The sequence below is a fragment of the Lemur catta genome, chromosome 24, assembly GCF_020740605.2.
Source record: "Lemur catta isolate mLemCat1 chromosome 24, mLemCat1.pri, whole genome shotgun sequence".
Classification (NCBI taxonomy): Eukaryota; Metazoa; Chordata; class Mammalia; order Primates; family Lemuridae; genus Lemur; species Lemur catta.
Genome location: NC_059151.1, coordinates 3,713,339 through 3,736,943, shown reverse-complemented (window position 1 = coordinate 3,736,943; position 23,605 = coordinate 3,713,339). Strand labels below are relative to the sequence as shown.

General features: G+C 38.4%; 1 protein-coding gene across 4 annotated transcripts in view; it reads right to left on the bottom strand.

Moving 5' to 3' along the window:
• Nucleotides 1–23,605, bottom strand: part of ARHGAP24 (Rho GTPase activating protein 24) — a 289,475-nt gene that overhangs the window by 81,940 nt on the left and 183,930 nt on the right. Inside the window, exon 1 of one of the 4 annotated variants that reach the window (XM_045536756.1) lies at nt 19,965–20,124. The exons of 2 other annotated variants lie outside the window; for them this stretch is intronic. The gene's annotated coding sequence lies outside the window, so the exon portion shown is untranslated. One more of the 4 variants, XM_045536758.1, reaches the window with a different exon arrangement.

Here is a 23,605-nt window from a genome sequence, read left to right as displayed (position 1 = left end):
CAGATTATTTGGGAAACAGATGGCCAATTCCTCGTAAAGTTAAACATACACTTAGCAAATTACTCAGCCTGCACGTGAATGTGCATAGCAGCTTTATTCAGAATCAACTCCATCAATTAAAATTATTTTTTAAAAATTATTAAAAATCAGAGGAGACAATCTATCACACCCAAAGGCCAATACTCCAAAGCCAGGCTGAGGAACTGCTCAGCATCTTGCTTCTCTAAACAGAATGCAAACACCGTGGGAGTCTCAGATTCTTTATTTACAGACTGTTAGGCTGTCTGTGACATTAAGCCTGGACATTCTGGTCCTGTATTTAATTATTCACACTCTCTACTTTCTCCTATGTACTCTGCTTCTGTTTGGTTCCAACATTTCAGATTTAGCCTTTATGCGGTTTAGGGAAGAAAACCTTGGATTTAGAGTCTGAAGAAGTTGTTTCCCTGTTGGCTCAGAGTTTCTTACCTTCTCCTACACACACAGGTTCACACGAATAATGTCTAACCATACTGGGCTGGTGATTTAATGCCAACCAACTCACAGGGTTACTGTGACTATTAGATGAGATAATGCACAGAAAACTAGTATTCAAAATGGAAGGCTCTCCACTGACACTCAGGATCAGCTGCAGTCTTCAGCAGTGATGGTGGCAGGCTTGACGGCCAGTCACACAAAGTACATGACACCTGGTCACCTGGTGCTTCCATAAGGACAAAACAAAGTGAGCATAAAGCTAACACCCCGAAAAGCAGCGAAGTCCTGTAAATAGCCCCTTGTTCTTAGGACGACGTCAGAACTTTAAAATTACCAAGGGCAGTTTTCTTTTGGAAGTGCTGCCTGTTAGGTGCTGGGACCGACGACAAGCGTGGCTGAGTATCTATTTCCTATGTGATGAGGTCATCCCTGAAAATACCACACCAAGTGGCAGGACTCCAGGGGGCAAGGAAGGAGCATGAGGTGTCTGAGCTCACTCATAAGCTTAGCGTCCACGCCAGCTTCGCTTCAGATCTGGCCTGGTGTAAACACAGTCACTTGACTAGGAGACTTCCAGGCTTACAGGACAAAGGAAGAGAGAGAAATGAAAGGAGCAAGGGCAAGATGGAGGAAATGTTGGAACTTTCCAGAAGGAGCTTCAAGATTTAGCGATAATAATTTATAACACCTTCAATTTATACAGAAGGCAGGAAAGGAAGGGAAAAGGGAATAAATCACAATATTCACAAAACAAGCTGATGATGTACTGGTCTTAGAACTTGGCCCCTTACCATTGTCTTTCTGCAAGTGTGCAGTGGCCAACAATGCAACAGCACCATCAGCCGAAAAGGCCCTTGTGCCTAAATATTGTCTGTTAAGTCTTCAGTCCACTGATAGAAACTGATTTTCTCACTCTTCAATTCCAGTAGATCAAAAATGCCATTATTTTTCAAGTATATTTAAAATGTTGCATATTTATACTTAAAATTATATATCGCCTCTGGTATTTCTGTTCCTGTGAATAGAATTTTTGTAGCAGTCATTTCCTGTAATTGTTCTCCTTTTAATAATGGAAAATTTAAAGATATACATTTAAATATATCATGTGGCTACTTTGTATCTCCTATGAACACACGTGCAAATGAGAGACATTTCTCTTTTCAGCCCACGTGGTTCTGAATGTGGGTACAGAAAGAGACAGCAGCTTTGCCTCCCGGTGGAGATAGTGTGGAGTGGGGAGAAAAGTTACAGAGCACAGATTAGACTACTAGCTCTCCCGTTTAACACCGACCTGTGTTATCCTGCACGACACATGCTCGGACCCCCTGATTGAGAGCTTTCTCCACCTGGAAGGCAAACATTATCATCTTGCAGCCTTGGGACACATGAAACTGCTACAGTCACAACCCGAGGGATGAGTGACTGCGTCTTGGCAATGTTATCCTCCAAATGCCACCACATCCTAACCCTAATCTCTAGCGTTGCAGAAAGATGATTGAGCATTCGTGCAGTGAGGACTGTATGTGTGCCCTAATCACCGATCTGGCCCACTTCCCACGGTTCCAGGCAAACGGGTCTCCCCGCAGTTCCTCAAACAGGCCAGGTATAATCCGCATCTAAACCTTTATGTTGCGGTTTTCTCTGCCTGGAAAGCTCATCACACAGTGAGCTCCCTTAGGCTTTTGCTTACAATGCACCTCAGAGAAGCCTGTGTTGACCATTCTGCATAAAACACTACCTTCCTCCATCCATTGTTTCTATCTCTTCTACTCTGCAATATCTATTTTTCTGGCCCCTACTGCCTGCATATTTTCCATTTACTTTATGAAGCATCATTAAGACATACATTACACTGTTATCAAATGTCTCTGTCTAGCTTGTAAGGTTATTGAGGGCAAGGGTTTTATCCGTATAATTCACTGCTATATTCCCAGAACTCAGAATGATACCTATCACGTAATACAAATCAACAAATATTTGTTAAATGAACTAAAAAATAAATGAATCAAGCAAATTGTGTAGTGGCTAAAAAAAAAATTGAGTGCTATTTTAAATCTTCTTAAGAGAGATTCATGGCAAAACATCAAGTGAACAGTAAAATCTAGATATTGAAGGATTAAATTATTATAAAAATTTACAAATTTGGATTTTTTGTGCATGTAGTCCAGAAAGTTTTAGTAGGAATCTCATGTCCAGAAATTCCCAACATAGTTCATAAAGCTCTGTGCCCTCAAAATTCCCCCTTTTTGTTTATAGAACCAGCTGGTACCCGATGGCTCCCAGAAGAACATATAAAATTGGATTGCACTGGCTGAATTATTGTTTACCTTTTGTAAGAGCTGAATTATAAGCTGGCAGTGAAATTATTGTAAATCTTGCTCTGGTATGTCATCCTTGAACATAAATAATGAATAATTTTAGAGGTGGTCCCATGACTGAAGAGAGCATACTATTTAGCTACACTTCAAAAAACAAACTGTGTAAATCTGTTTCCCTATTTCTTTTCCTAATTAAAAAGCTAGAAATCAATATTTTTAGATCCCCATGGCATGGTGGTGAAAACAATATTGGAATCCTGACAAATTATCTTTACCCAAGATAACAGAGTAGAGAGAAAGTTGGTTAATAGCCACACTACAATGTCTGAAAATTACCCTATTACCATTAGGTGGGATTAATTGATCATTTTATAGTTATTCCAATAGGAAAATTACAGTGTTGACTTCAGAAAAACACTTCCTTAATCCTGATTGATGGTAGGTGATTTATGTTGTGCTGTTTGACTAACTTTACTGCAAGAGCAATAGGTAAGATGCTAAAGTAGTATCTCTCAACAAGAAATGTCATTAATAAAAAATCCTAAGGTTTTGAGGGTGAAATACTGAGCTTACAAGTCCCTTAGCCTCTTGAAAACAGAGCACTGGGTGAAGATCGGGTGTCTGTGGAAAGGTAGCTTTTTTCTTTTTGTTTTTGCCTTCTAGCTACGTCAGTAACAAACCCATAAAAATGAAATAATTAATAGAAAGATAGAAAGATCATATTTTTTAATTTAAAAGGTATAAGAACCAAGAAATCTTTAATCCTCTTAGTAGCTAAATAAGCTTTTCTCCAGATTTTCTAGTGACTTTGAAATTTTTACTATTTAGAAATAGGTGAATCCTAGTGTAACCCTCTCTATACCCACCAGTAGTAGCTATTAACTCTTTTACTTCATTTTTCTTAACTCTTTTAACACAGGTGGGAGTTTCCAATCCATAATTTAGAATATATTAATTTAGAATACATTATTTATTTAGACTATATTATTAATTTAACTTACACAGTTGTGTTGATTACTTCTTCCTGAGCAAATGTGGTAGGTGTTGATTAGGAACACTGCTGTCTTAAGTATGTAAGCAAAACTTGTATTAAAAGGAGAAGGAATATAAAAGGCAGAGAAAAATCTTGGGGATTTAATATACATACTGCATTTAAATTCCAAACTATGTACACAAGTATACACGAATGATTTAATGTATCTATGACCTGGGAGTAAAACAGACTTGAGTTAGGATGAGGCTCTGCGACTCACTAGCTATGTGATTTTGAACAAGCTGTTTCATCTCCATTGGCCTCAGTTTTATAATCTTTAAAATAGGACTACAACAACTACATCTCAGATTGCTGTGAATAAGATCCTTTCAGTAAAGACATATCATAAAATCAGTTTTCAACTTTGTGTGCATAATAGAATTATTTTTACATAGGTTGGGTAAAATCATAATTATGATTGAAAATTATCATAAGTGCTAAAGATAAATTGTCCAAGAAAATTAGAATCGTGCTTCCTTTATTGTCCAGATACTGTTCAGTGTTTGACTTGCAAAAGGAAGAAAAAACATACTGTCTATAGCAACAGGTGCTACTCTATTGCTGCAAGGTTAAAGTTGGAGTGCTACATCCTATAAAGTATAAAACAATCCAGGTACAAGTGATATCAGACTAGTGTTTTCCAACCTCTTAGTCAATGATACCTTTGTGAAACTGTTGCCAGGCAACAGGGCATCTGAAAGGATAACGTGACCATTGGTTCCACTAACCCCACTTCAACCTCCAATCCTTCATGCCCCACATAGCTACATCTGCAATACTCCACCTCCCCTAAGATTACCCATGGTTATCATTGCCACACATCACAATTGGACCAAAAAGATGAACTAAAAAAAAAAATGCAGTATTATGAGGTACACCAGTAAACTCATTGTGCCGATTACAATTTCCCAGACTTTCACGGCCAAGTAAATTATCTAAACAGAAAGTACAACTGTCATCTCAATTTATATGGGACACATTTAAACCATTATTTGGGAAAGGTGCAAACTATTCTTTTATCTACTCCCTTAGATAAATACAGAACTTGGCCACTTTTTTAGCTACCGAAACAAGGTTTATTATATGTTTGTGTGTATGTGTGTGTGGGTATGAATGAATTGTTACTAACACTTCTAACACTGTGGAATGGAAGGGAGACTAGGAATGTTTTTACGTAATTCTACAATCTCAGAACATCACCACAAAGCAGCCTAAATTAACACTTTGTAATTCAGGGAAGACGTTTTATACATCTACTCAATAGGTATTTACTAATGGCTTATACTATGCTCTAGACCTGTGTGCTGGAGCACACATAAAACAATGTACAAAAATTTTTCCTCTGAAAACAATTGCATTTCACTGTAAGAAGAGTTGTATATTTTTCAATCTAATAACATTACAAGATTTTCCATGTTATATTTAATATGGTCACTAGTAATTCTACAGAACAAAGCATTTTAAAGAAATTTTCCTCCCAGCATTAATGAAAATCACAGGCAAAAAAAGTTGATAAGACTCAACTTTTAAATGAGCAAACTTTCTATAAAATGTCTATCCATGAATATATGCTAATTTATATTTGTAAGTTATTTTAAAATATATTTATAAAGCCTTTTCTTTCTTTTCTTATTTTTATTATACACCAATTTCTAAATCCATATTAATTCCATCAGATGGAATAAATGGTCAAGCAGTGTTGCTGTTGATTGGTTTAAATTGGATTATCTTATTAGCTGAGAAAAGTGAATATTATTCAGAGAATGACTGAAAACCAATATCTGCCTTCTGATCTATAGTGGATAAGTCAAAAATTTAAATTCCAAATTTATGACTTTATTATCAAATTTTTCTTAGCATAAATTTCCTTTGCTTCATATTTGTCTCTTGAGTTTGGATATTGGCTCTGCCACTTATTGGCTGCTTAATCTTTCCTCACTTGTAAATCACAGGTAATAAAAGAACTTAGAACTAGAATGCAGAGCTGACTCATAGTCCAACTTTTAATTCTGTTAATGTATTTTTGTGTTATTACACATATACAGGCAACAAAAGAACTATCTGACTAATGACGCAGCATTTTAATGACAATATTAACCTAAATAGAAAATATTACTGTGCCATCAATCTAATGTTTTAGAAACATAAATGCGACCATAAAAATTGTAATGGAACTTGTATATTCTACAAATGATATGCAAATAATGACTTAATTTGAAATTTTTGGTTTTCACTGCTAACTCCAGCTGGTCAGTGGTGAGCATCTGTGGCATCATCAACAGCGGGCAATGGTATGGCCTGACTGTCACTGCTACCTGTGGGGGTTCCTGGCCAGGTTATTGAACCTCACTAAGCCACAGTCCCCCACGCCCGCATCAGGCACGTTGGTCCCACCCTACCATCCAGTTGGGAGGATCAAATGACACAACTTACACGATGCTCTTGGCACAGAGTAGACCCTCAATCAACCTTCCCCTGTTGCCAGCTGGCGGGCAGGCCACATTAAACACAAAAAGGAAGCTATGGTCTCCTTTTCCCAGACAGCTGGTAAAAGCCAGACATCACAGGCATTCTACAAACAATGTTGACTAATTTTTGCCACAGCTGACGTGCACATAACGTGCCCTGCCAGTTCTCCTGACGGGCTGAATTCATGACCATGGGATAATTGTTTTCTTTATTGCTCCACATTTTATGAGGCCAGATTGAGGTAAACTGGCAGTTTTGTAATGTTTTGCACATTTCGTGGACCTGGAGGACTTCATTTATTGTCTTGTAATAACAATAATAAAGATGTTTTACGTTGCTCGGTCCTCATCACGGTCCTGTGATACTGATGCATTCCTCCCTCCAATCTGTACGTGAAGCCACTAAGGAAGATTAAGGCATTTGGCCACCACACCTGGGTAGAAAGCGGCAGAGTCAGGATTTGAATCCAGACATTCTGATTCCAGAGCCTGGGAACTCATAGAAATGAAAGAGAGAGTTCAACCCACATATACAGTAAACACAGGTCTTAAACACCCACCTACGTTCCGCTGCACTCATTGGAGGGGTCAGGGGGGTGGCATGGGATACAGCACTGAATACTAGATCATATTAGTCATGCATTTATTTCAAAAGAGAAACCCTGAAATGTTCTCTCGAGGAGTAAATATATTAATGCATCCCCTTTCATATCACTCAAGTACAGCACATATAAAATACAAATTCAACAGGCAACGTCTTTTTTACTATATCTAAAATACTCAACAGTTTGAGAGGCATATTCCTTGTCTTTTCGGTCTTTTTTACCTAAAGGGAATGTGCCAAGCAAGCATGCTTATACACTTCTAAGCTTATGAATGCTAAGAACAGCGCCTGTATTATTTTATTTTTGTTATTATTTTAATTTTCAAAACTACTTGCTTAATTGACACTTCTCAGCTCAGTTGTTACAGACTACCAGCGAGCATTCTGCTGATTCCCAGGCCTGCTGAATAAACTGTGTTCCCCAAATGTGTTCTGTATACAGGTGCACTCAGGTGAGGCAAGAAGAACCAATTCTCACCACCATTCCAACCAGGCAAAATTGGATTTCACCTGCTTCATGTATATTGGACCTCTTTGTCCGATTTCACTTGAAGAAAAGAGTCTACTAAAAACAAACAAAAATAAACAAACAGGCAAAACTACTGCTATAGTAAAAGGCAATGATAATGCTAATAACACCTAATGCATACCTGGGCTTATGTAAGCCAGGAACTAGTCTAAGTAATTTCTCATTATCACCCTATGAGGTAAGTTCTATTATTCCCATTTCACAGATAAGAAAACTTAAGAGGTTAAATGACTTATCCAAGGGCTCAGTAGAGAGTTGAGCTGGAACTAGAACCAAGACAATCTAGCTCCTAAATCTGGGCTCCTAGACACTATGCTCTGCAGCTTCTGAACAGTACAGTTCCTCTTAACACATTTCATGTAATTTTCAGTCACTATCCTTGAGATCTAAACTTGAATCAGAATTATCAATTTAAGCTTTCTTGCCTAACAATATGACCTGAAAGCCATAAGCCCAATAAGTAAAAAATATATACGTAAATATAAAAAGAGATTCTGAAAAAGTATAAAATGCAAGGGAATGGAAGCAGCCTACTGAACAGTTATTCGAGATCCCATTCACAAAGTAACAACAGGATAATAGCTAAGTCTCAAATTAACTGAGATAAGTAAAAGAAAATAGCTTTCTTTGTGGTTTCTCTACTAGGTATTATGGTAGCTAATGTCCCCATTTATACGGTCTTTGTATCACTTTAGTGACCAAATCCAAATAGAAGAGACTAAAATCAGACATCTAAAATGATCAGCAGTTTTACGTTTTATAAGTTGACGGATGCTGCCTAATTGCATAATCGATATATCTCTTTATCTGCTTGCACCCTTCATCCACAGGGTTTTGTAATGCAGATGAGCTCATGTTGATCAGGTGACAACTTCAAGACAACTGAAAGGCCACTACCAACAAGCTGTGTCACAATACTAAGTAAAATTAATTTAATTTTGACTTATAAAAGTTCTAGTTCAACAATGTCAACGCATCACAGGTAGGGGCTGTGTTCACACTTCATGGGCTTCCTTTTAATATGCAGAGCCAAAGCTATCAGGGCCGATCCTGCTAAATGTCCCAAACCTTGGATCTACAGCAGTTATGAGTGAGAAACAAATGCTATGGAACAAATAATATGGAATGAGACATGGTACCTGCCGGGTGGGACCGGCCCACTATAGAGCTCTACACACAGGGCCACCTGGTTTATCAGACCCCGCGTGATTCCTGGGCCCAAGTGTTCATCCAAAAACTTATCTTGTCTTCACAGCTTCTATTTACACAAGCTCAGTGCTGAAGGGCAGGATTTGAAATGTGGTTTTTAAAAAAAAAAAAGATTCCTTATATCCCTTGGGTAGTTGTGAACTTGGCACTCTTAATTAATTTTTTTTAAATCAAAGTTTACTTAAGTTTATTCTATCATTTTTTTTTTTTTTTTGCTTCTTTGTTTTGTTCTGTCCTCTCCAACCAAATTTAGATCACTGGGTTTTTTAAGAGAGGCTCTTTGTAGCTTCTAAGTTAACTCCAGTTAAAAGCATACGTGTTGCACCTGCTTGATCAAAAGACTGAAATCATTTTATTCTTAAGAATGTGAGAATTATGAGGAGACCTATGCAGGTGTAAGGCTTTATCCCCAGTGATAAAGAGGTTCTATGTGAACATAAACACTGCTGTCAGGGATTCAAGTTTGGACAAACAGTGTTGATAAAAGGTAAGAATACGGAGCATTAAAAAGTCTCCATCCTCTGATATCCAAATTTTAATCAATATACACACTGTCCTCTTTGGGAAAGGTATTTTGAAGCAAGGACTGTGTTAAGCAATGCATATTTATAAATTATTGTTTTTATTGTTTAAGATAATTGGTGTAATTATTATTATTGGGTCTTTTCTCTTTTATTATGACTCCCAAAAGCAATGGGAGCAGCTGCCACTTGTAGCTCATGGCAATTGTTGTGTTTTCCCCTTCCCTCTCTGAAATTAAGCAGGTGTCAAACATGTGTTAGATATTATCTAAGGTAGTTAGTTATTCAAGAAAATGTCATGAACGATGCTCAGCTTGTGGCAACTGACTTATGATTTTTATTAGAACCCAATATAGACCACAATAACAACAACTAGTAAAGGTGAGGAGCCCCATATAGTGGCAGCAGAAGACATCCGAGGTGGGTCCTCCGTGTGACTAAGGAAGAGAGCGTGTGCTTGGTGGGGCCAGGTAAGGGGGAGGTAGGAGTTAGTGGGGAGGGAGGGTGTGGAAATAAATCATTTCATGTGGCTTCTATCCAAAAGGCAATGAGCCTCCAATGTATCACTTCAGGAAGGACACAGTTTCAGAAACAAGGCGGTGGAGTGGCACATCTGCAGTAATAGTTGTCCGTGCAATAAAAGAGATTTTAAAAACACATTTTAAAGTAGTTATTTTGGCCTTTTAAAGATACATCTGGAATGATTACACGTCTCTCTTGAGAGGCCGTATCCACAGTGGTCCTACATACACAGGCTCTGGAAGCAGACTGGAAATCTGACTCTGCTTGATGTTGCAATTCATTTCATCTCTCTTTTAACTTCCTCATCTGTGCAATTTCCTCCTGTCCTTTATAGCATTGTTGTGAGAATTAAAAGTGGTCAAGTCTGCAAAGCACTTAGGAGAGTGGCTGGTGCATAGTACCTGTACATGCCCACTATTCTTTCTAGACAATATAGGAACCAATAAAGAATGTGAACAAAAAGGAGGATGAAGACAGTTCAGTGATGCTGCTGGTGAGAGGAGGAGACTAAGAGACAGGGCGGAGGCCGGATGCAGGGGCTTCCAGATCAGGTGCAGGTGTTAAAATAAGTCTTAAGCAGAAGCCTCACTAGAGGGGCTGATAACCGCAGGCAAGAACCACCTTGGGAGCTATCTCTGCCACCTTACTTGAACTTTGGCTAATTATAATATCATTTACGTTGTGGTTGTAAAACTTCTCTGCCCTTGAAATCACCAGGACAGTTCTGAGACAACCATATAACGTATGAAAATGCGAGGGAACCCAATTCTAGAAATTGCTACCCAAAATCTTAGTAAAACCCAACCCCCTGGCCTTGAATATTCCTCCCCTCAATTAGTAAAATTACAAAAGATCTACAACCACTTCCTCCCAGTGCGGCAACTCTTTTTCAAGCCTGCTCACACTCTTTTCTGAGAGTGTCATTTTGCTCTCGATAAAAAGCTGTCGCTTGCTTGGCTTATGTGGTGCATCCGGAAATTCTTTTCTTACTGATCACCAAAACCTGGGAAAATCCTCCACTTGAAGACCAGTAACACTAGTACATTTTCAAAGCATGTTGTTACTGCTTAGTATACAGATAAAGCCAGCGGATCAGAAATACAATGCTTATCTAGGAACCTAAACCAAGTATGGGTCTTGGAAGAAAATGGTACAAATATTATCAAGAGTTCTCTAATTTTCAGTTACAAAGGTTCATTCTCATGTAGGGAAATTCACCTACAAGGTTATCCACAACATGGCAGTTTTTTATGTAATCAGAATACTGCCCATGTTGTATACTTGTTGATGCTTTGGATTTTAAGGAAGCAGACTCCTCTAGAGCAAATTTTACTTCTGTGAATAATCATGTGTCACTTCAAGTCCCTACCCCCCAAGAGAATCATGACCTCAGAGTTCTCTCGGGAAGCTGCATTTGTTCCCCTGCTATTATAAGCATTTGCCCGAAGATGACATTAGGACAAAGTTTAATTCTGCCTCTTTTATTTTAAAGTTTTCTCTTCCCATTGGCCTTCATGTAACATAGACACTACAACCACAACGTCTGGATCAATTACGCTTTTAGGGAAGCACAAAGACAGGAAAGGGAAAAGTAAGTGAAGCAAGAGTTCACCACATGTTTTCAATCACTTAAAAACGACGTTGTACACTCAAATGCCTTTTCCCCATTACTGGGGGAAAGTTTTTTCCTTGACGAGCCTTATTTCAGAATTAAATTGTGTGATTCAGTTGGCTAGGTTGACTCAAATTGTAGACCAGCTTGGGAGAAAAGAAACAACTGACACAAGCAAAGCCAAGCGTAGGGAAAAAGAATGCACGCTATCTCTGCCACATAGGACGATCTCCCAAGTTCACTCCTGAGAGATGATCTACAGAAAGAGGAGGAGTAAATGGTCCTTGAACCTTAATTCCTAAAACTACCTCCAGAGCTCAGTATGACCTCTATGAATAAATGTGTCACAGCTGTGCCAGCATAATGTCCCATACTTGCTGTGTACACGTATTTATGGGGTCCCTGCACACAGTTCTTTTTGGTTCCCCATCTTGGAATTTGAGAATGGGGCTTCCCCTCTAAGAGTTAGAACAGCTCTTCTCAGATTTTAATGTTCCAAACCCCTGAGGATTTAGGTAAAAACACAGATTTGATTCAGCAGGTCTAGAATGGGCCTGAGATCCTGCGTTCCTGACCAGCTCTGACGCCATATTGGTGCTGATGATCACTGGCCACATTTGTGACTGGCATGGAGGTCGTAAAGCAGCCAGTCCTGTTCCCGAACTGCCCTAGGTTCTCTCGACTATCATTTCTCCTGGGTCCATGTTATGCATTGAATTGCGTCCCCAAGAAAGGTATGTTGAAGTCCTAAACCCAGTACACCTCAGAATGCGGCCTTATTTGGAAATAGGGTCTTTATAGAGGTGATTAAGTTAAAGCAGGTCAGTAAGCTGGACCCTAATCCAATATGACTGATGTCCTTCTAGAAAGAGGAAATTTAGACACAGAAACAGATATGCACGGGGGAAAGATGACAGTAAGAGACACGTGAAGATGGCCATCTGCAAGATAAGGAACTTCTGCGTCTATCCGAAGGGGAGAGAGACCTGGCACGGATCCTTCCCCAATGCCTTCCCAGGCAGCATCAACCCACCAACACTTTAATTTTAAAATTCTGGCTTTTGGAAATGCGAGACAGGAAATTTCTGTTGTTTAAACCACCCAGTGTGTGGAACTTAGTTACAACAGCCTTAGGAAAGTAACACAGATACTATACTAAGGATCCTTCCCTGACACTTCATTCTCCTACTCTCTGGCACATACTGAAGTTTTTGGTGCACCATTAAACCACAAGACAACATCCCATATACAGTCAAAGTAACGACACAAAAGTGTAAGTCATGTTTTCCAGGTTTGCCTGAGACTAAAGCTTGGGTTGATCCTACTATCATTGCAGATGTCAATAATGACATTGTCAATGCTGCCAAATTTGAACTCCATCATTCATTCAAAACTGCTCTTGTCTACAGATCCTCATTTAAGTCTGTCTCTTCAAACTCTGTGCAATTCCTTAGCAGCCCTACCGATTGCTTTTCTTTTTAGAAACATTTCCTACAATGAATGAAAGACTCTTTTTTAAAAAAAAAAAATCACATTATAAGAATTATAAGCTGATCTTGTCTGGCATCTTTCTGTTTGACCAATAGTCTAGATTGTTTGCAACTCAAAAGTAGATACAAAATGTTATTCATCCCTGAGCAAGAGCGAGACGCCATCTCTACTAAAAATAGAAAAATTAGCCGGGCATGGTAGCACATGTGCCTGCAGTCCCAGCTACTTGGGAGACTGAAGCAGGAGGATCATTTAAGCCGAGGAGTTTGAGGTTGCTGTGAACTATGATGACACCACTGCACTCTCACCAGGGTGACAGAGCGAGACTCCCTCTCAAAATAAATAAATAAATAAAAATTAAAAAAAAAAATTTAAAAACTCACTCCTCCACAAAATCATTGTAACCCTGTTTGCTACAATATCTCCATTCACAGATTAGATTTTTATTATTTCTTCTACTGTAGACAAATCCATATGCACAAATTTTATCACTTAAACTTCTCAATATTATGCTAATTTACAGATGTGAAAACTGAGGCTTAAAAAGATTAAATAACTTTTTCATCGTCAAACAACTTGTTCATGGATTTTAAAACAGGTCTAGCTGATCTGATATCTTATGTTCTTAAATAATATAAAATATTTCTTAACTAATACAAAATATTTCTGATAGTTAAAATCACTTTTGTGTGACTTTTAGTGAACTTTAAATACACTACTTAAAAAGTGAGCCTAGACACATTTGGCCTTCATTCTCAACACCTTGACTAAATTAGTCATGACTATTTTAGAAAACTGATTGTACTTTCCAAGTTTCCATTAATAATAAATTTTAAAAGTTTAAAAACTTTCTGGGTTCCTTAGCTCCTACAAAACCGCAAAGCAGAAATTCCAAATATAACTGGGTAGTTCTCTGTGATTTTTCAACGCCTGCAGGCTTTTGAAGTTCTGCGGATTTGCCTTAATCTGTTGCTAGGAACACTGCACATTGCTCTAAACAGCCTGCCAGGCTGAGAAACTTAGCGTGAATGACATAAGCGTTTCTTTTATCTAGGTCAGGGGATGGTGTGAAAAGGTAAGGGAGGTCATGGGAGGTGAGGAATTCCAGGATGAAGAAATTAACTGGAGGAACAGGAAGTGAAAAAGCAAAAGGAATCTACAGACCCTAAAGACCACCTTTCCAAATGAAGCCCTCTTGCACACACCGAGCACACACCCCTGGACAGCTTCTGGAATCAGTTCAGTCTAGTCCACTAGCAGCTCCGGAGGGCCAGCACACAAGTGGCAGTGCGTCATTCCATTGTCACACCAGTGGAATCGCAGATGAGAAACCTACAGATACCCCAGAGAGTGGGGCCACTTTGAGGCCTCAATCAAATGTCAGAGTTTGGAATCAGGAAAGTTAAGAGCAAGGTATCAGTCTACATTTTTTTCTTAACGCTTGTCTGGCCCCCAGCATAAAACACAGGCATCGGCTTTGCAATTAAAAAATAAATTAGTGATTTACATTTATACCTTCTTTGCTTTCCTTCCTCTCAGAAGCTTGGAAGCCTGAAAGACGTAGAGAACGCCGGGGTAGATGGTACAGAGAAAGGCTCACTTTTGACACCTTCCTTCTGCTGTGGCAACTGCCATGACTGCCACTACCCCCAGGCACCCCTCGAGTGGCAGGATGCCATTTCCACCCTTGCTCATGGCTGCTTAGTGACATGGTAGGTATAGCATCTACCTTGTGCAAGTGAGCACACCAAAGCCTTCTAGCATGCTGATAATATCATATTTTACATCTGAACCTTCACCTCTTTTAGAATCTATTTTGGCATAAGAGATAAACTCTTTTTTTTTCTAAATGGCTATCTTGTTGTACTAATACCCAATACCTCTTATTGACTCATTCACTCTTCCCCCACTGTTCTGAAGTTTCACATTTGATTACACATGAAATTCCAGTGGGGAATTTTAATAACTACAATGGACAAACTAAATAGGGAGATTTAAAAAAATCCAGTTCCATTGAAACACCATATATATGCTCTCTCCTTTCTTAAATGTTTAAAAAATGGAAAGGAGACATATTAATACAAGAGAAGAGCCATGCTTTGAGTCTCTCCTTTGATTACAGGCTGTTTTTAGCAGATGTTAATCTATTCTCATTTTCAAGTTAATTATCCTAGTCAACTGTTTAAAAGTTGTTTGATACCTGTGTATATTGTTGCTTATTGGAGAAGGAGGGACACTATGAATAACAATTTTGTCAGTTCAGCTGAAAACTGAATTGCTACTCAATTTATATACATCCTTTGCCATATTTTATGTTTGCCTATGAAGGCATGGCTGGTAATGGATGCTTTTAAGTGATGGGAAATTCAGCTTTTGTTTAAGCAAAATAATCAACATATTTTACTATTATTTTCTGAATTTCTTTATTAGGAAAATCAGACTGCAAATAAACTAAAGACTTTTAGGGAATTTGTAGAAAATTCCACCAGTTAAGTTTGGTTGGCTTATTCATTTGTTCATTTAACAATTATTTATTGAGTAACTGTAATGTACCTGAAGATGATTTCAACCAAAGGTGAATGGTAAACCTGCAAAGAGATAATTTCTTTAATAAATCTAACCTCATTTAGGGTTTTACTGGAATCCTAATGTGGAAGCACTAATTGTTAGTCTCTAAATCAACAATGCATAGCTGTAGAGGGCAAGTATTAGTAAATGTACCAAATGCATTCAGTAAAAAGGATTCATTTCTTTTCAACTCTTTTTTTTTTTTTTTGGTTTTAAGTATTGAATTTAGAAAACAAAAACAAATTTTAAAAAACCTCCCTGGAGTACACTAAGAGAGGTAGCCGAACAGAAGGGGGACGTTTGATGTCAAGACAGTGTTATCCCTAACGGACTAACCAGATGAACACCACACTTGTCACAATAACTCTACGTAGTCTGCTCCAGTTTGGGTGTGTTAATCTGTATTCATCATGCTTTCTTATTTTCTATATTTCTGACGCTTTGGCATCTGGAGCCTTGAGACCTTGGGCGACTGCCATCCCAGGGCCGGCCAATACCTAGAGATGGTAAATGGCTCACCTGGGTGTGTGCCTTTCACGTGCGAACCAACCAGCCCAGAGCACATTGCCCAACCACCTCCCCCATCAGGCTCCCCCACTCTGGGCCACTATCCATCTGCCCTAGTTACCTTGGGGCCAAGTACTGAACAACTAGGGACAGCCCAGAGCCCACTGAAATCACACAAACTAGCCAATCTTGAGTCTACTTACTCTGCCTTGTGGTTCCTTCCTCCCCCGCCTCCCGACAGACCCCAGTGCTTCCCTGCATGGCCCCTGCACGGTGTGGCCTGTCCCTGTCCTCTTGGGAACTTGGGAGTGACTCTCTTTTCAATGGCAATCTCTCCTGATCTATCGGCCTCACCATATCACCTATATTTTAAACTATAGTTTTTATTTGAACTTCAACAGAAAAGGAGACACTTCTTTCTAGCTACAAAATTATCCCTCTGAACACACTGGCGTGTTCTGATAAGACTTATCAGTCAAATAAAACCTGATTCTATAGAAGAATAAGAGTTGGAGAAGGGACAGCCTACAATTTGTTTTATACTTTATAATCAAAATATTCAAAGAATGCTGATCTTTAAAATATTTCATTACAAGACAGCACATAAAAATCTTGTTTTGTCGATTTTAATATATTAGGGCAGAATTCCTGGAAATTCCCTGAAGGTCCAATATGCCTATCACAGGAAACTTTGTGATAATTTCCTCTTGATGGTTCCTTGCCCATTAGAAACATTTGGAAGTTGGAACAACATCGTCTTAAAGATTATCTGAAATACATATTGATGACAACGTGGGGGCTAGTGAAATGTAAAGAGTTTCTATTTAATTGGTTATTAGTATTTTTTAAAAGTTATTTGTTATGTATGGTGACGGGTAGCTCTCAAGGGGAACCTCGTGAGGTTTGAAGCCTGCCCTGGTAGAAATAAATGTTTAAGAAACAGGAATCGTTTTGATTGTAATAAGAGATACTTGAGATAATAACTTTGGTGCGTACCTCCTGTGGTAGCCAAGGGCAACAGCTGTCACGATCTTGGGCAATCTTTCAGCAACCAGACTCTATCCTTTCTATTTCCTTAGAACACACACTGGATTCGAGATAAATTAGCAGACTTGCAGAAAACGGTTATAGTCCCTGTCTCCGATGGAGAATCACCTGTTGCCATCTGCGCCCATTCCAGTGGCCAAGTCTTTGCAGCCCAGGGGTCCACTAAGGACCCAGTGTCTCTAGGAACACTGTGCGGCCTCAGGGGACACACCTACCAGAGGAACAATCGTAGCACACACCCTGCCTTCCACCTTCCTTCTCTTCAAACAACCTAGGTCTATTTTAAGGAATCTAGAAGTAACAGTTAAAAGTTGTGTGCATGCTCCTTACTTTATCTGAATCTATACTACTTTGGGAAGAGTTGGTAGGCAAAATAGAACTTAGTGGCTGAGGGAAAGAGACACAAAAACTACTGATAGTGCTTTAAGCCACCCCCACAGACTACAGATCATATTTAATCTCCGTTTACCAAAACTCTTTGTCAAAGTGTAGCTATGTCAGTACGTGTAAAGAGCTGTTGAGGTAGGTTTCCAAGCCTAGGTACAGACTAGATGGGTAAAAAACGTGAATAGCAGAGATTCTAGGCACAGTAGACAGGCATTGCGTGCCTGGCAGCCAATTATCCCATTCTTTCCCGCTAAATACCCCATTTTTCTGCTCAGACAGTGGGCAGTAATCTCTTGATCTCAGGGGAGGTAAGTCTTTCCCCAGCCCCCAAAAGATAAATCCTAACTGCTTTCTTGACCAAGGTATAAAGATTGCATGCAGGTCAAAAGAAAGAAGGTTTAGTAAATTAAGAACTTAGTAAATCTAAAGTCTAGAATAAAAGTCTAAGGCTGAAAGAAGGAAGAGAGGCAGCAAGGATACAAAGCGTTAAGAAGTTTAAGCATTTCAGAAAAGTAGAGATACTTATCAAATATATAAGTCAAAGCTAATCTTTTTCCCTTAACTAAGAGCACTTAATTGCACAGAAGTTAATGTGTTTGAACAGACCGGCATGTGCTTTAAGGTCAGTCCCTATAATCTCTAAACCTTTTTAAACCTCTTTGCATGTTGCAGTAAGCTAGTTATCTAAAGAGTAAACACAGACTCTATTCAAGGCTTTTCCTCACTGTTTACATTGATTATGGTTCATCAAATAGCTGACTAACTTTCTAGACTTTTCACATGGAAGATGACCATGAGTACACATGGTCACACCATTTGAACATATCGGACTATCATCATCATAAAGACACGAATATTCTCGTGTCTGTATCACTATAGGAGGCTGCTGCATATCTTTTCAGTCATGGTGATAAAGTCATGTTAAACACTTTTAAAGAAGTAGGCAAATTTTAGATCATGGCAGAACAGACAATTCAGTACATCTCTCCTATGGAAATGCCAATCATCAATGTTTTGTGTACGTCAAGTTCCACATCTTTGAAATGAAACTATTGTTCTTAACTTACAAAGAAAGCATGACAATGTTAGTCTCAGGTGTTTTCTGCTCACCATTCCACAGTTTTCTCAAGAGTCTGAGAGCAAGAAACCAAGAAAGTGTACAAGAAACTGAGTAGTTAATATGTATGTAAAAGAGGTGACATTCTAGTTTAGAGTATTAGAATCTTCTTTCTACACTGACATAATTCAAGAGTGAGACAGATAATTTTGATATTGTATGTTACTTGTTAATTGCTCTGAATAATTTTAATGTTCACTAAGTTTTAATAAAACTTATTCTACTTTATTAGTTTTCAAAGTCTACTGAAATGGAGACCAGTTTTAAATAAATTTTTAAAATTTACTTTTTTCTTCTAATTTTACAAATCTCAGCAACAAAATTCAACTTGATTAAGACATACAAGTACATTCCACAGGTTGACAACATATTTTATAACGAAGCTTCGTTCTTGACTTCATTTTTGCTAACTCTGAATTTCCCTAAGTATGCTATTATTCTTTCATTAGGCAAAAATTTGAGTGGTTGGAGTACTGTTTGGTATTCCTTCATAACTATTCCTCATTTTAATGCATTATCTTTTTCTTCATTTTTACATTTGATAGATATTCTAACTTTTTCTTACCCTACTTATACAATACCAACTTCCCATACTTTCCCCCTTTTCAGAATAAGTGTTTCATGAATACAAATCACCTGTGTCTCTATTTAGATACAACAAAACAATGTAAGTATTATCTACATCTTTATATTTTTAATGAGTCCACTTAAGGAGCTTACATACAAAACTGGTTCACGATTAAGTCCTGTCTGTTTACCCAAGAGCATGGTTTTGATTCCAACTGTACATACTCACAGTGAGTAAGGCTTGGTATTCCCACGCACTTTCACAAGCTTACCCAGTAGTTGTGTTGTCTTTGTGTACACAAAATGTGAAATTACGAAACTCAAGTATGCTGATAACAAAAGCTTTATAGATTGATTAAATTAAGTATCAGTACATCGAAAGATAGCAAGTATTATTTTGTTTTCTTTTGGTTCTCAGAGTTTTAAAATCACACACACACACACACACACACACACACACACACAAATAGCCAAGCAGAAGTTTTCATTTTGACGAGCAAATACGCAGAAAACTCCCACTACTTTTATCATCAAATCAGACCCCACGGCATTCTCCTCTCTTGAAAGTTTCAGCCGCTAAAACGTGGGTGAAGCAAAGAATACACCAAAGCAAGTATTCAAAAAAAAAATTATCAATTGAGATTTATATCTGAAGCAGTTTTCATACGCCTTCATATTAGCACTGAAATTCTATATACAAACAGCTATCTCGTTTGGCAGCAGCAATTAACGAAAGAATGCGAGAGCAGCCCTAGGATGATCGCATTTCAGCGTGGAAGGACAGCACTGTGTCCGATCTGCTGCCACCATTTGGACAGCGTGGAGAGCTGAATGGATCGTGACACAGAACAGGGAATAAATAAAAACCACACATAGCCCAGGTCCTGCATTTGCAGTGATATAAATATATCCAGATTATCAAACACAATCGACAGCCATACCTGGCAGTTTGTCTCCAAAGTAAGGGGAAAAGCACCCAGCTCTCACCTTGCACAAACACACACTTCGGTGGCCAGTGACAAATGCAGGCTGCACTTGCAGGCTGGAGACAGAGCAGCTGCTCCGTCCTGAGCCGCTTAAAGCACAGTCAAGCCGACTCAGGGACTGAGGTCCCCCTGTGTCTGCTCACTGCAGTTTCTCCCATGACTCCATCACCCAGGAATGGGAACTCCCAGCTCGCTCCCCAGCTCCAGTGGGCGCCCCAGCTACCGAGCCCAGGTGAAAACGCCAAGCCCTGCAAGGTCACTCCAAGGGGACCATGAGCAAAAAGAGTGTGGGGGGAAGAGGAAGGGCTGTCACAGAAAGACCCTAAACTCCAGACCCCTTGCCTTTCAAGACATTCTGAGCTCCATAAATCAGAGCTGGGACAATGAGAGATTGGAGAAGCAGTAAATCTGAGAATCTCAAATGGCACGGAGCCAATCAGCTAACCCAGGGCATTCTCTGTCATTCTCTCTCTCTCTCTCTCTCTCTCTCTCTCTCTCTCTCTCTCTCTCTCTCTCTCTCTCTCTCTCTCACACACACACACACACACACACACACACACACACACACACACACACACACACACACACACGAGCAGACTTCAACGTAGCTATGCTAATTGCCCACACATCCTTCTCAAGCCAAAAAAGTTTTTGCCTTATCTTTTCCAGGTAACAGGCTTAAAGAAGAGTCTCAAAAGCATTTGTCAAAACCAAAATGATTCTTTTAAGAGCAAAATGATTTCTGGTCCATAAACGAACTCATATGAATAAAGCCTTGTGTTTGGGTGTCTATACTGGAATTATGCAGACAACTCCCATATTAAAAAAAAAAAAAAAAACAGTAAAGATGTGTTTATTTCACAGCTGACTGCCAGAATCAATTACAATTTCTCATAAAAATTCCTACCGTCTTTTTCAAGATCAGTCTTAGCTTAAGCACATTTTAATGTTGGGGGTCTTCAAAAAGGTGTTTCTTGCCTAAAATAGAATCACTCTGCATGTATATGTTATAGACAGATACAAACATGTTTGCAAATGTTTCCCCGAAGACTCTATCCGGTTTCATTTCTCATATTTTGATGCTCTTCTCAGAAGTGGAGAAAGAATAATTTTTAAGTTTGCAAGTACCTTATGCAACATTTTTTTTCTTTTTAGTTGTATATTTTTTCTTATAGGAACAAGAAATTATTCTTACCCTTTAGATATTTTTCTTTTCCCTCTGCTCCAACCACCACTGTTCCCTAGCGATTTATCTCATCTCCTAGGTATCAGTTTTGTAATCTAGAAAACAGGAATTTGTTGCTAGCATCTGCTTTGTCTACTTTCTTGGCTGGTGGCGTGAGGGTGACATGGGACAATGTGTAGGACAAATCCTTTCTATAGGAGAGTACTGGAAAAAATGCACGTGCTGCACTTTTTTTCTGCCTGCAATTGCCCTAGTTAGCCCTGGGACTAGTGAGTTACTTTCTGTGTTTTTAAGGAGGATTCCTTGAGCTTCAAGGAAAGTACTTGTTCAAGTGGGCTATAAATAGAGTTTGTGATTTTATTGGACTGCTGTCCTCTTTATGGCAGGTCTTGATGACAGCCACCACACGGGCAGAGTCAATTAATTGTGAGCAACATGAGCTCTGTCTAGTTTTTTGAGGCAGAACTAGATGAGTTAAAACCCTGATGGAAAATGCTCATGTGCATGGCTGGTCTCGCAGTTCACTCTGTGTTCTGGTGCACTCCTGAGTTTCAGGGGGAAAGGGGTCAATGAAGGGGAAAGGTTGGGGCTGGAATGCCAAGTTCACTGCTGAGTTAATTCAGTAACAAATGCATCTGCACATTCATGCTAATTTTCCGACAATTACTTATGCATCATAGTCAGGGAGGGGGAGAACCGGGGAGAGAGACAGGTGGAGGATAGGGGAGGGACAATGTGACCACCTGTCTGATGAGACACACAGGACTGGGAACTCTGGGAATATTATCCTAGTTAATTCTCGTAATAATCCTGTGAGGTAGCTGTTATTATTCCCTGCTCATAGATGAGAATAATTAGCCTGCACACAACTAATAAGTCAGCGGTGGAGTTAGAATTAGAATCATGGCCTCCATGGTCTAGAGTCCCATATTCTGAGTAAATTAGTCAACTTATTATAACTTTCTCAGAGAGAGAGCACAGAAGTCTTCATCCCAGTTAGCATATGTGAACTCACACTAAAAGTTATTCACCTCTACTGGTTTGTTTGTTGAAATAACATTTCAGGAACTGGAAAAATAGCAAGAACAAATCCACATTAATTCAGCATTTTACTTTTCAACAGTTAAGTCTTAGCTATGTGTTTCCTTTTTAAACTGAAATAAATTTTCTAACATGTCTATATGGAGAACAGGGTTCCTTAGCTGGCCAAGGCTATGTTTCAAAGGAATGAGATTTGTTCTTTCACTGAAAAGTCAACACTATGCTCTTCAGATATTATTGAGCCAGAGGCTGAAAAATATAAACGTGTGAGTCTCCAATAAACTCCCTTGAAGAAAACAGTAAATACTATTATCCATGTTATAGCTTTGGTTGGGTCTGTAACTAAACAAACGCATGTGTTTGCATTCTTCCTTCTCTTTAACTGGGATAGTGTTATATTTCCAGTTATTTTGGGAAGCTGATAAAAGTGTGAATACACTTAAATTTAATTTTTATGGAACAAGCTAATATTATTCCACTATAATAAATCTCATCTTGGTTGATAACAAAAATAATTGAAAAACTAAAAATTTATGCATTTATATAAAAATAAAAGATTTGCTTTGTGGATTATATTCTATCACGAAAAAAGACAACAATATTGTTTAGTTTAATTCACTCAGGGGAATAATCACACCATGTCTCCTGTCCAAAATTTAGGAATTTACTCTGAGGGTAAGTTTCTATTTAGATTTAAAGATCTTAATATTAAAGAAAATTATATCTATAGCAGCCTCATCATCTGTGCAGCAACTGTATCTATGTACACACACATATGTGTGTGTGTGTATGTATTCCAATCTTTGACCATGTGTAGCATTTTATGTGAGTATAGTCATAGTGCACATAGAAATTTTGTTTTACTATTTCACTTAGAATATTTTATAAGCATTTTTACTTCTATCTCCAAACTTCAAATGAGATATTGTAGAAGACTTTGTAAATTGTAGATAAATAATTATATTTGTTATCTTCAATGCCTGCATAATATTTTTTGAATGAATATGATACAATTTCTTTATACATTTCCCTATTTGGGGGTACAACTTTGATCATTTCTAGTTATTTTTTAGGAAAATTATGCTATTATACTACTAAGAACATTTTTTTCTTCCAATTTCTTTTTCAAAGTCTTAGAACAAATTTGTAGAAAAATGGATTACTGGGTCAAAAAGTCTATTCTTACAGGAAACATTGTCTTTAGGTAGAAAAAACTAGCCACGTTAGTTTTAAAGCATCTTTTTGTGAGATGGAGGGTGAGTGTATAAGCACATTTACAATTATTTCCTTTAAATTCTGCTGGATACTTTAATCCATATAACAAGGTTCCATGTGCTACTGGTCCAAGCTTGTGCAAATTTTATAACTATACTTATTTTTATCCCTAGGACAGGGACGAACATTTATCCCTATGG